The 10,682-nt window shown below is 34.2% G+C and overlaps 1 long non-coding RNA gene across 1 annotated transcript; it reads left to right on the forward strand.

Annotated features, from left to right (window-relative positions):
- The first annotated feature begins 3,178 nt into the window (after nt 1-3,178).
- On the forward strand, nt 3,179-10,311 carry LOC127737802 (uncharacterized). Its single transcript, XR_007999823.1, has 2 exons — nt 3,179-6,248; nt 6,648-10,311. It is a non-coding gene; the product is annotated as an uncharacterized LOC127737802 (long non-coding RNA).
- The last annotated feature ends 371 nt before the right edge of the window (nt 10,312-10,682 follow it).

Consider the following 10,682-nt stretch of genomic DNA (forward strand, 5'->3'; position numbering starts at 1 on the left):
ATGTCCCCACTGTTAAAATGTTTCAGAAGTCCCCAGTGTGAAACAGTCCCCAATTTTATAAGTGTGTCAGAGGTCCTCGGTGTGACAGCGTCCTCAATTAAGTGCACGATGTCATGTATAAAACTGCTGAAAACGTCAATTCAAACTTCACAATCTTATATTTTGGATCTGATGCTAAGCGTCTGCAAATTGTCTTTGTCGTAATAGGACGAAAAATGCATGTCCTCAGTTGAATGGTAAATTATAGGTGTCCCCACTCACATTCCAACGCTCGTATGTGTGTGTGTGTCTGTGTGTATGCGTGTGTATGTTTGTGTTTGTGTGTGTATATGTATGTGTGTGTTTGTGTTTGTGTGTGTGTGTATGTGTGTGTATGTGTATTGCATGCGTGTGTATGTGTGTGGTGTGTGTATATGTGTGTGCATGTTTGTGTGTATGTGTGTATGTATGTGCGTGTGAGTGTTTGTGTATGGGTAAATGTGTGTATGTGTGTGTCTGTGTGTATGTGTGTGTATTTCTGTGTGTGTGTGTGTATATATGTGTGTGTGTTTGTGTGTGTGTATGTGTGTATGTATGTGTGTGTGCGTGCGTGTGTATGTGTATGTGTGTGTTCTGGTACACGTATGTCAATGAGGACATGTGTAAGTATACACACCAGTAAGTGAGGACTTCACTCACAACTAAGGACGTCCTCAGATGTAAATTGTATGATTATCGCTAAATTGCTTTAATTTTCAATCAAACATAAAATAAAAAGAAAAAATAAGCAAGTCTCACTCGCCGTCTATTATGAGGAAGTGTGAACTATGTGTGTACATCGATATTATTAAACGCCATTTTTGTGGTCGTGCTATAACACAATATCACCAGTGCGCATGCTTCAAAATCGGAACAAGATGGCGGAATCTGGAGGAGCAAGGTACTTGTTTTTTTCAACATTTTATCACGTTTTACTTTTCATTACATTCATGTTTTTTATTTAGGAAGGGCAATGCCTCTAAAATTTAGCATGAGCTGCCGATCGACCATAACTACAGTCCCAGGCAGGGGCGGATGATGGATTCAGCTTTTTTCAAAGGGGCGTAATTCCATGAATTGCCTATAAAATTGGTAGATTTTCACGCCGAGTGGAGTGATGCAAAACAAATTTGGACGATTTTATGATATTTTATGCAAAAAATGATACTGTTTCAGATCAAAAGAGGGGAGGGGAGTATGCCCTCTACCAGAGTTGGTAAATTTACCAGCCTGCCCGAGGATGCACGGCTGGTAACTTTCAAACAGGGCTTGCTATTTTTTCCCAAATTTGTATAGCTATATAAATAGCAGAAATTTTTGTTCAGGATTGGCTTGAAATATGAATGAATTTGCTACCCTTACATAATTTCCCATTCTCAACTCTAGAAGTATGAAAGCGATTTAATGAAAATATGTGGTCAGTCACTGTGGCTCTTTTATTTCAAGAATGCATGGACCTCATTTGATGAGCAGTTTGCAGTTATAGCCTTCTATTTCCATTTTAAGGGTTCATCATAACAAATGGACAAAAATGGCTGTGTTTAGACCTCAAAAACTACTCTGAGTACAGACTAACCTGTGCAGTTGGAAAAGTTTTAAGGTTCATCATAACAAATGGACAAAAATGGCTGTATTTACACCTTAAAAACTACTCTGTGTACAGACTTACCTGTCCAGTTTGGAAAGTTTTAAGGCCTGGCATCCACTAGATATATAAAAGTTAAATGCATTTTTTGTTTCAGAAAGATATAATCACTTTTGGATTTTGATGGGCATTTTTTTTCCTTTCTGCAGAAGGTGTAAAAATAAACAAACACCTGAATTGCTTTGATACTGTCCACTCAGTTAAACCCTTTAACTCACCTATAGTTGTGTAGATACCTATTGTCTGTCTATTGTCCATGTCAATCAAGGACAATCAATACAATACAATACAGTTTTTACCTGAGAGGGAGCATCTCAAAGTTTTATCCCAACTTAGTTCATTTTTACACCTTCTGCAGAAAGGAAAAAAAATGGCCATCAAAATCCAAAAAAGATTTCATCTTTCTGAAACACAAAATGCATTTAACTTTTATATATCTAGTGGATGCCAGGCCTTAAAACTTTCCAAACTGGACAGGTAAGTCTGTGCACAGAGTAGTTTTTGAGGTGTAAATACAGCCATTTTTGTCCATTTGTTATGATGAACCTTAAGGCCTGGCATCCACTAGATATATAAAAGTTAAATGCTTTTTTTGTTTCAGAAAGATAAAATCTTTTTTGGATTTTGATGTGCATTTTTTTTCGTTCCTGCAGAAGGTGTAAAAATAAACTAAGTTGGGATACAACTTTGAGATGCTCCCTCTCAGGTAAAAACTGTATTGTATTGTATTGATTGGCATGGACAATAGACAGACAATAGATATCTACACTACTATAGGTGAGTTAAAGGGTGTAACTGAGTGGACAGTATCAAAAGCAACTCAGGTGTTTGTTTATTTTTACACCTTCTGCAGGAACGAAAAAAAATGCCCATCAAAATCAAAAAAAGATTTTATCTTTCTGAAACACAAAATGCATTTAACTTTTATATATCTAGTGGATGCCAGGCCTTAAAACTTTTCCAACTGCACAGGTGAGTCTGTACTCAGAGTAGTTTTTGAGATGTAAATACAGCTATTTTTGTCCATTTGTTATGATGAACCTTAATAGTAAAAAAGATTTCTCTGATCACGGAGTATGACCAGTGTTTGATCTATGTTTGAGAAAAGTTTTTTTCATTCAAAGTCCACGATGGATGATTACAATGATAAAAAATGTACATGTAGTTGTAAACAGGATCCGATTATGCATGCATTGTTTTATGTTTGTAGAAATTTTCTGTCCAATTCAAGTAACAAAGACCAACCCTTGTTCGATGCAGGGCTCAGAAAAGACCATAAATAACTCTTTCATGCACGTTATAATATACGACTATATTGTCTTACATTGTATACAGTTCTTTTACTAATTTTGTTTTCACTTTGAGAATATTATTTTATAAATATAACGGGAAAAAAAATTCGCTGAACTATTGTACATTATTGTTTAGGGGCCAGCTGAAGCCCGCCTCCAGGTGTGGATTCTCTCACTTGTTGAGACCCATTGGTAGGCTTGCAAGGTTGGGTCACAGGTAAATACACATACCAGAATATAAACCTGGAATGTGTTTCAAAATACAAGTACCTGGGTTTATATTTAAGCTCATCTGGCTCATTTAGTTATGCTCAAAGTGAACTGTACAAGTATCCTTAAAAGATTATTATCAATTGCGGAAAGATTTTTTATCTCTAAATCCTATCATCAAAACAAGTATTCATGCTTTTGATCACACTGTGAAACCTATTTTATTATATGGTAGTGAAGTATGGGGAATGTTTAATTCTCTTTCCTCTAAATGTAAGAAGGAAGATGTATCTCTTGAAAAATTATATTCAGGTTTACCCGGTGAGAAACTTCACATTAAATTTAACAAATTTATACTTGGTGTGCACAAAAAAACAACAAATGTTGCGTTAGATTTCCAATTTATTTTAATATAATTAAAGCGATGCTATTGTATTGGTATCGATTAGAGAATTTAGGAAGTAATTTTCCTCTATTAAAAGAGGCATATGAACAATTTAAAACACTTCACCAACTGAATAAAACATCATGGTATGGTTCAATAAATGTTATATTGAAGTTACTTGGAATTGATTGTACAAATGCAGTGTGTGAAACCTTTTGTTTTTCTTACTCGCCAAATTGACGAGCAGCTTTTCATTTCAACTCACCAAATTGAAATTCCACTTGCCAGCTTGGAGAGTGACTTACTTTTGGGACTCACCGTCTTTTTCATACATAATTATTAAAAGATATTATTCCAAGTCCACTTACTAAATGTATGTACTTATGTACATTAGTTTTATCCATAACTGGTAACTTGACAATTTAAATTACTATTAACATATAGTAGTCTCAGTTATATAAGGGAGCAGTCAACTTATCTTTTGATTAACTTGGGAGAGGGGTATCAAATAGATTTTTACCACAGCTGACAAGTCAAAAGTTATTTTTATGTCATAACCAGATCTAGACTTCCTTACCTCAATGATTATGGATAAATCTTAGTACAAATGCTGGATTTTGAGCAGCCTCTTCTACTATAATTGTCACTTTTTATACGACCGCAAAAAATTTTTGTGGTCGTATATTGGTATGACGTTGGCGTCGTCGTCGTCCGGCGTCGTCGTCCGAATACATATTGGTTTTCGCACTCTAACTTTAGTTTAAGTGAATGGATCTTTTTGAAATTTGACCATAAGGTTAAATACCACAAAAGGAAGGTTGGGATTGATTTTGGGGGTTATGGTACCAACAGTTAAGGAATTAGGGGCCAAAAAGGGGCCAAAAATGAGCATTTTCTAGTTTCCAGACAATAACTGTGGAACGGTGTATGGATCTCTCTGAAATTATACTACAAGTTTCCATACCACAAAGGGATGGTTAGGATTTGCTTTGGGGGGTTATGGCTCAAACCGTTTAGGAATTAGGGGCAAAAAAGGGGGAAAAACAAGGTTGTCCTGGTTAATGGACAAATACTTTAGTACAAAACATAATTTAAAGCAGTGTAAGGGAGATAAATCAAATACATCATTGAAATTATCTCCCTTACACTGCTTTTAAATTATGTATAAAGTAATGGTTAATGAACAATAAAGATAATCTAAAACAGTGTAAGGGAGGTAATCCAAATACAACGTTTTGGTTACTTCCCTTACACTGCTTTTCAATTATGTTTAAAGAAATGCATATTTATAAAGGAAGACCAGTAAAAAATCTGCAAATGTTTTCATCTTTTTTTTTAACAAAAAAATCCACATGAAAGATTTGACACTATATTTTTATTAATTCTATTATAAAATAGATTAAGTTAGCACTATGGTAAATTTAAATGGGTAATTATGGTTGCCAACTCCATTGGAAATTTGAATTGAGATTATGACCATATCTTGAGGGAAAGAATTTTTTTGGGGGAAAAAGGGGGGGGGGATAAAAAGAAATTGTGGGGGGGCAATTTTTTCTCATTTCAGATTTCAGAAATTAAAAAGAATTATTCTTCAAATATTTTTTTTTTTTCAAATTTCAAATATTGAAAAATTTCAAGAAGTAATCTTTAATTGCACAGTATGGCGCATTAGATTTGTAAAATCTTTGATCACATTTATTTATTTGTTATGCCGAATCTAACAGTGTATTAAGATTTTTAATTTTGGGTCCAGTTTTCAAATTGGTCTACATTAATGTCCAAAGGGTCCAAAATTAAACTTTGTTTGATTTTAGCAAAAATTGAATATATGAGGTTCTTTGATATGCTGAATCTTAACATGTATTTAGATTTTTGATTTTTGGCCCAGTTTTCAAGTTGGTCCAAATTGGGGTCCAAAATTAAACTTTGTTTGATTTCAACAAAAATTGAATATGTGGGGTTCTTTGATATGCTGAATCTAACCATATATTTAGATTTTTTATTTGTGGACCCCGTTATCTAATTGGTTCATATTGAGGTCAAAAGGGTCCAAAATTAAACTTTGTTTGATTTCATCGGAAATTGAATTATTGGGGTTCTTTGATATTCCAAATCTAACCGTGTATTTAGGTTTTTTATTTTGGGTCCTGTTTTTTAAATTGGTCTACATTGAGGTCCAAAGGGTCCAAAATTAAACTTAGTTTGATTTTAACAAAAATTGAATTCTTGGGGTTCTTTGATTTGCTGAATCTAAACATGTGTTTAGATTTTTGATTATGGGCCCAGTTTTCAAGTTGGTCCAAGATAGGGTCCAGTATTTAAACTTTGTTTGATTTCAACAAAAATTGAATATATGGGGTTCTTTGATATGCTGAATCTAAACATGTATTTAGATTTTTGATTATGGGCCCAGTTTTCAAGTTGGTCCAAATTGGGGTCCAAAATTAAACTTTGTTTGATTTCAACAAAAATTGAATATATGAGGTTCTTTGATATGCTGAATCTAACCATGTATTTAGATTTTTTATTTGTAGGCCCCGCTATCAAATTGGTTCATATTGAGGTCAAAAGGGTCCAAAATTAAACTTTGTTTGATTTCATCGGAAATTGAATTATTGGGGTTCTTTGATATGCCAAATCTAACCGTGTTTTTAGATTTTTAATTTGGGTCCCGTTTTTTAAATTGGTCTTCATTGAGGTCCAAAGGGTCCAAAATTAAACTTAGTTTGATTTTAGCAAAAATTGAATTCTTGGGGTTCTTTGATATGCTGAATCTAAACATGTGTTTAGAGTTTTGATTATGGGCCCAGTTTTCAAGTTGGTCCAAGTTGGGGTCCAAAATTAAACTTTTTTTGATTTCAACAAAAATTGAATATATGGGGTTCTTTGATATGCTGAATCTAACCATGAATTTAGATTTTTTATTTGTGGGCCCCGCTATCAAATTGGTTCATATTGAGGTCAAAAGGATCCAAAATTAAACTTTGTTTGATTTCATCAAAAATTGAATTATTGGGGTTCTTTGATATTCCAAATCTAACCGTGTATTTAGATTTTTAATTTTAAGTCCCGTTTTTTTAAATTGGTCTACATTAAGGTCCAAAGGGTCCAAAATTAAACTTAGTTTGATTTTAGCAAAAATTGAATTCTTGGGGTTCTTTGATATGCTGAATCTAAACATGTGTTTAGATTTTTGATTATGGGCCCAGTTTTCAAGTTTGTCCAAGTTGGGGTCCAAAATTAAACTTTGTTTGATTTTAACAAAAATTGAATATATGGGGTTCTTTGATATGCTGAATCTAACCATGTATTTTGATTTTGGACATTGGACCATAATAGATAAATTAAAAAAATTCAAGTTCTTAGACCACATTCTTTCTGTGTCAGAAACCTATGCTGTGTCAAATATTTAATAACAATCCAAATTCAGAGCTGTATCAAGCTTGAATGTTGTGTCCATACTTGCCCCAACTGTTCAGGGTTCGACCTCTGCGGTCGTATCAAGCTGCGCCCCAGCGAAGCATTTTATTTATTTTATAAAAACATGAATATTACACTGTGTGGAAAAGTTCTGCACCAAAGGCTTTTTTATATTCAGTTTCTGGTTTTGCTTTTTTATTTAGTTTCTTTTGTTTTTTTAAATTATTTAGCCTTAAAAACTTTTCCATATTGAAATTACTATTTCATAATTTGCCTCCAGATTGAACTTGTTTAACATTCAGAGAAGTATAAAAAATGGCTTTCAAATCTGGTCAACGAATACAATGTCCATCCTGTATTTTGCTTAGGCAACAACCATTTTCTTATCTGCGGGGGGGGGGGGGGGCTGGGATTTTTTTGAAAAAAATATTTTGATGGCCTAGCTGACCGAAAAAAAATTTAGATTTTGCACTGTAGCTGAAAATTTTTTTATGGTTTTGTGAAAAACATGATAGGGAAAAAAAATTTTGCTTTCCTTCTCATAAGAAAAAAAAAAAATTTATCGGAGGAAGGTTCTGAAAAAAAAATTATGAACACAATGAAAATCCCAGGCCCCCCCCAGATAAGAAAATGGTTGTTGCCTTAAAATAAACATACATGGACCATAGGAAAGTAATAAAATTATAAAATGTTTTATTTGTAACCCACTGATAGTCCCCACTGTATGCAAATTACATTTATTTTAGTCATTTCAAGAAATTAAAATCAGTGAGGTGGGGATCGTATAATAGGTTTTAGCACGCTGATTCAATGAAGTGTCAAGGTTGTCATAATAATGTTTTAGTTTGCCATCACTTCCTGGGTATATGCACAAGGATATGTCTTTTTTACCCTCTTTGCCATGGTATTTGCCTTTTTACCCTTCACACAATGCCTGATCATTTGTGTGTTTTATTAAATACAGTTAGTGAAAGAATTATGGTATAAAATCAAATATTTAACTTAATCATCCATATTGATATGCAGTGTAATTAAACAAATAATGCCCCAAGGGTGACTGCATGGGGAATAGAAATATGGTCACTACAGGTCTTCTTCCGACCGGCAGTAAAACCCTTACCAAAGTGGGGCGGCCATTTGGCTGTGCGGGATGTATCAAGTATGCAGCCACGTCCGGTCAGAAGGGGACGTTAAATCTGATGCCTCGTGGAGAGAGTGCCACGCTCTCTGCACGTTAAGAACCCTTTTAACAACTCTTTGAGGGGTCCGTAGGTGGCCTGCTGCAAGGCAAAATTTCTGTCCCTATCCAATATACCCTCATTTTCCAGTGGCAGCAGGGGTGTGGAAATGCTATGCCCGACTCGCCCGATTCGTCCATTTGAACAACCGGACAAGTAATTTTTGTCGAGCCTAGCTCGACATAGGGATACTGATCCGGCGGCGGCGGCGACGTTAGCTAACTTCTTAAATGCTTTATATTTTAGAAGCTAGAAGACCTGGATGCTTCATACTTTGTATATAGGTGCCTTATGTTACGAAGTTACTGTCTGTCATACGTCAATTGTCCTTGACCTCATTTTCATGGTTCAGTGACTACTTGAAAAAAAAGTCAACATTTTTTGTAATGTTTATTTCTTTCTTATTATGAGTAATAGGATAACTATATTTAGTATGTGCGTACCTTGCAAGGTCCTCATGCCCGTCAGACAATTTCCATTTGACCTCGACCTCATTTCATGGATCAGTGAACAAGGTTAAGTTTTCGTGGTCAAGTCAGATACTATAAGCAGTAGGTCTACTATATTTGGTATATGGAATAATTGTAAGGTGTACATGTCCAACTAGTAGGTGTCATCTGACCTTGACCTCATTTTCATGGTTCAGTGGTCAAAGTTAAGTTTTTGAGTTTTGGTCTTTTTTTCTAATACTATATGCAATAGGTCAACTATATTTGGTGTATGGAAATATTTTATGATGTACATGTCAGTCTCGCAGGTTTTATTTGACCTTGACCTCATTTTCACGGTTCATTTCTCAGTGTTAAGTTTTTGTGTTTTGGTCTGTTTTTCTTCAACTATAAGCAATATATCAACTATATTTGTTGTATGGAAGGATTGTAAGGATTATATGTCTGTCTGGCAGGTATCATCTGACCTTGACCTCATTTTCATGGTTCATTGGTCAATGTTAAGTTTTCATGGTTAAGTTTGTTTCTTAGATACTATAAGCAATAGGTCCACTATATTTAATGCATAAATTGATTGTTAGGTGTACATGTCTGCCTGGCATGGTTCATCTGACCTTGACCTCATTTTCATGGTTCATTGGTCAATGTTAAGTTTTCTTGGTTAAGACTGTTTCTTAGAAACTATAAGCAATAGGTCAACTATGTTTGGTTTATTGAATGATTGTAAGGTGTACATGTATTTCTCGTTTGGTTTATCTGACCTTGACCTCATTTTTTTGGATCATGTTAAGTTTATGTGTTACTTGTACTAAAGCTTTATATTTAGGACTATCAACATAAAATCAATGGTTAGTAAAGAAGGCGAGACATTTCAGTGTGTGCACTCTTGTTTTTGTCTGGGTTGCCCGTGGACAAGTAAAAAATTACAGTTGACAAAATTCATTTAATCAAAAATATAGAATTATTTTCATAATTTATTAAGATGTATTATTTTATGTAAAAGAAACCAATGATCAACAAGTGAAAAACATATATTTAAATCAAAACATCAATGTTCATGATGACAAGTATTAAAAAAAAACGGAAATAGATCAATAACCAAAATTAATAAAAATAAGGCCACATTTAAAAATATTTTGGTTTGCCCAAACCCTACCCAAAGGTAGAGACAGTGGGTAGGTAGGTAGGCATTTTCTTTTTTTTTTTCTGCAAAGAGAAATTGAAGTGTCAGATGTTTGTTAGTCTTCATGCCTATCTGATTAAAAAAAACTTTTTCACATCAGGACAATAAAAGATTTTGAGTAGGCAGCTATTTTCTGGGTAGGTAGGGTTAGGGCAAACAAACATATTCTTTTTTATGGCCTAAGTATGCGAACCCGGGTCTCATAAACATTGCGATATCTTTGTCCATTGACCCGGGATCGTCGATTAGGTTTTATTTGCCATCTCACAGAAGTGTTATTTTAATTTTTCATGATTGCATGGGTCTTATCGAGATGGATAAATACCTGATAAAAACACCAAGACCTGGTGATCAAGACAAAAAGAATGAAAATAATAATGATGAGTCGAGTAAAAAACGGAAAACACAGGTGGAGAAAGACAAGGAATATGAAAAAAATAAAAAAAAAAACAGAAGCGAGAATTCCAGACCTCGTGGCTCTTCAGTGAGAAACTTCTGAAAATAAATTAAATTTTTGCACAATTTGTAGGAAACGCCTTCATCTTGCTGATCAAAAGTCTTACTTATTTGTTGGCAAATTAATAGATAGAAGGGACACCAAAATCAATGTTCTGCAAAACACCAAGCTTGTCTGATGAAAGAAAACAGTAAAATTAAACAGGTGTCTGGGGAAATGGACAAAACATTGCCCTCTACTTGTCTTGTGGTTGTTTTGCTTTTGGGTTTCTATCTGATTGATGTTAACCCCATACCACCTTTTATTTATTCACAAACAATATCACAAACATCATTTATATTGTAATACAAAACAGTTTTACGGTGACCTATAGTTGTTAAATTCT

The sequence above is a fragment of the Mytilus californianus genome, unplaced genomic scaffold, assembly GCF_021869535.1.
Source record: "Mytilus californianus isolate M0D057914Y unplaced genomic scaffold, xbMytCali1.0.p SCAF_1, whole genome shotgun sequence".
Taxonomy (NCBI): domain Eukaryota; kingdom Metazoa; phylum Mollusca; class Bivalvia; order Mytilida; family Mytilidae; genus Mytilus; species Mytilus californianus.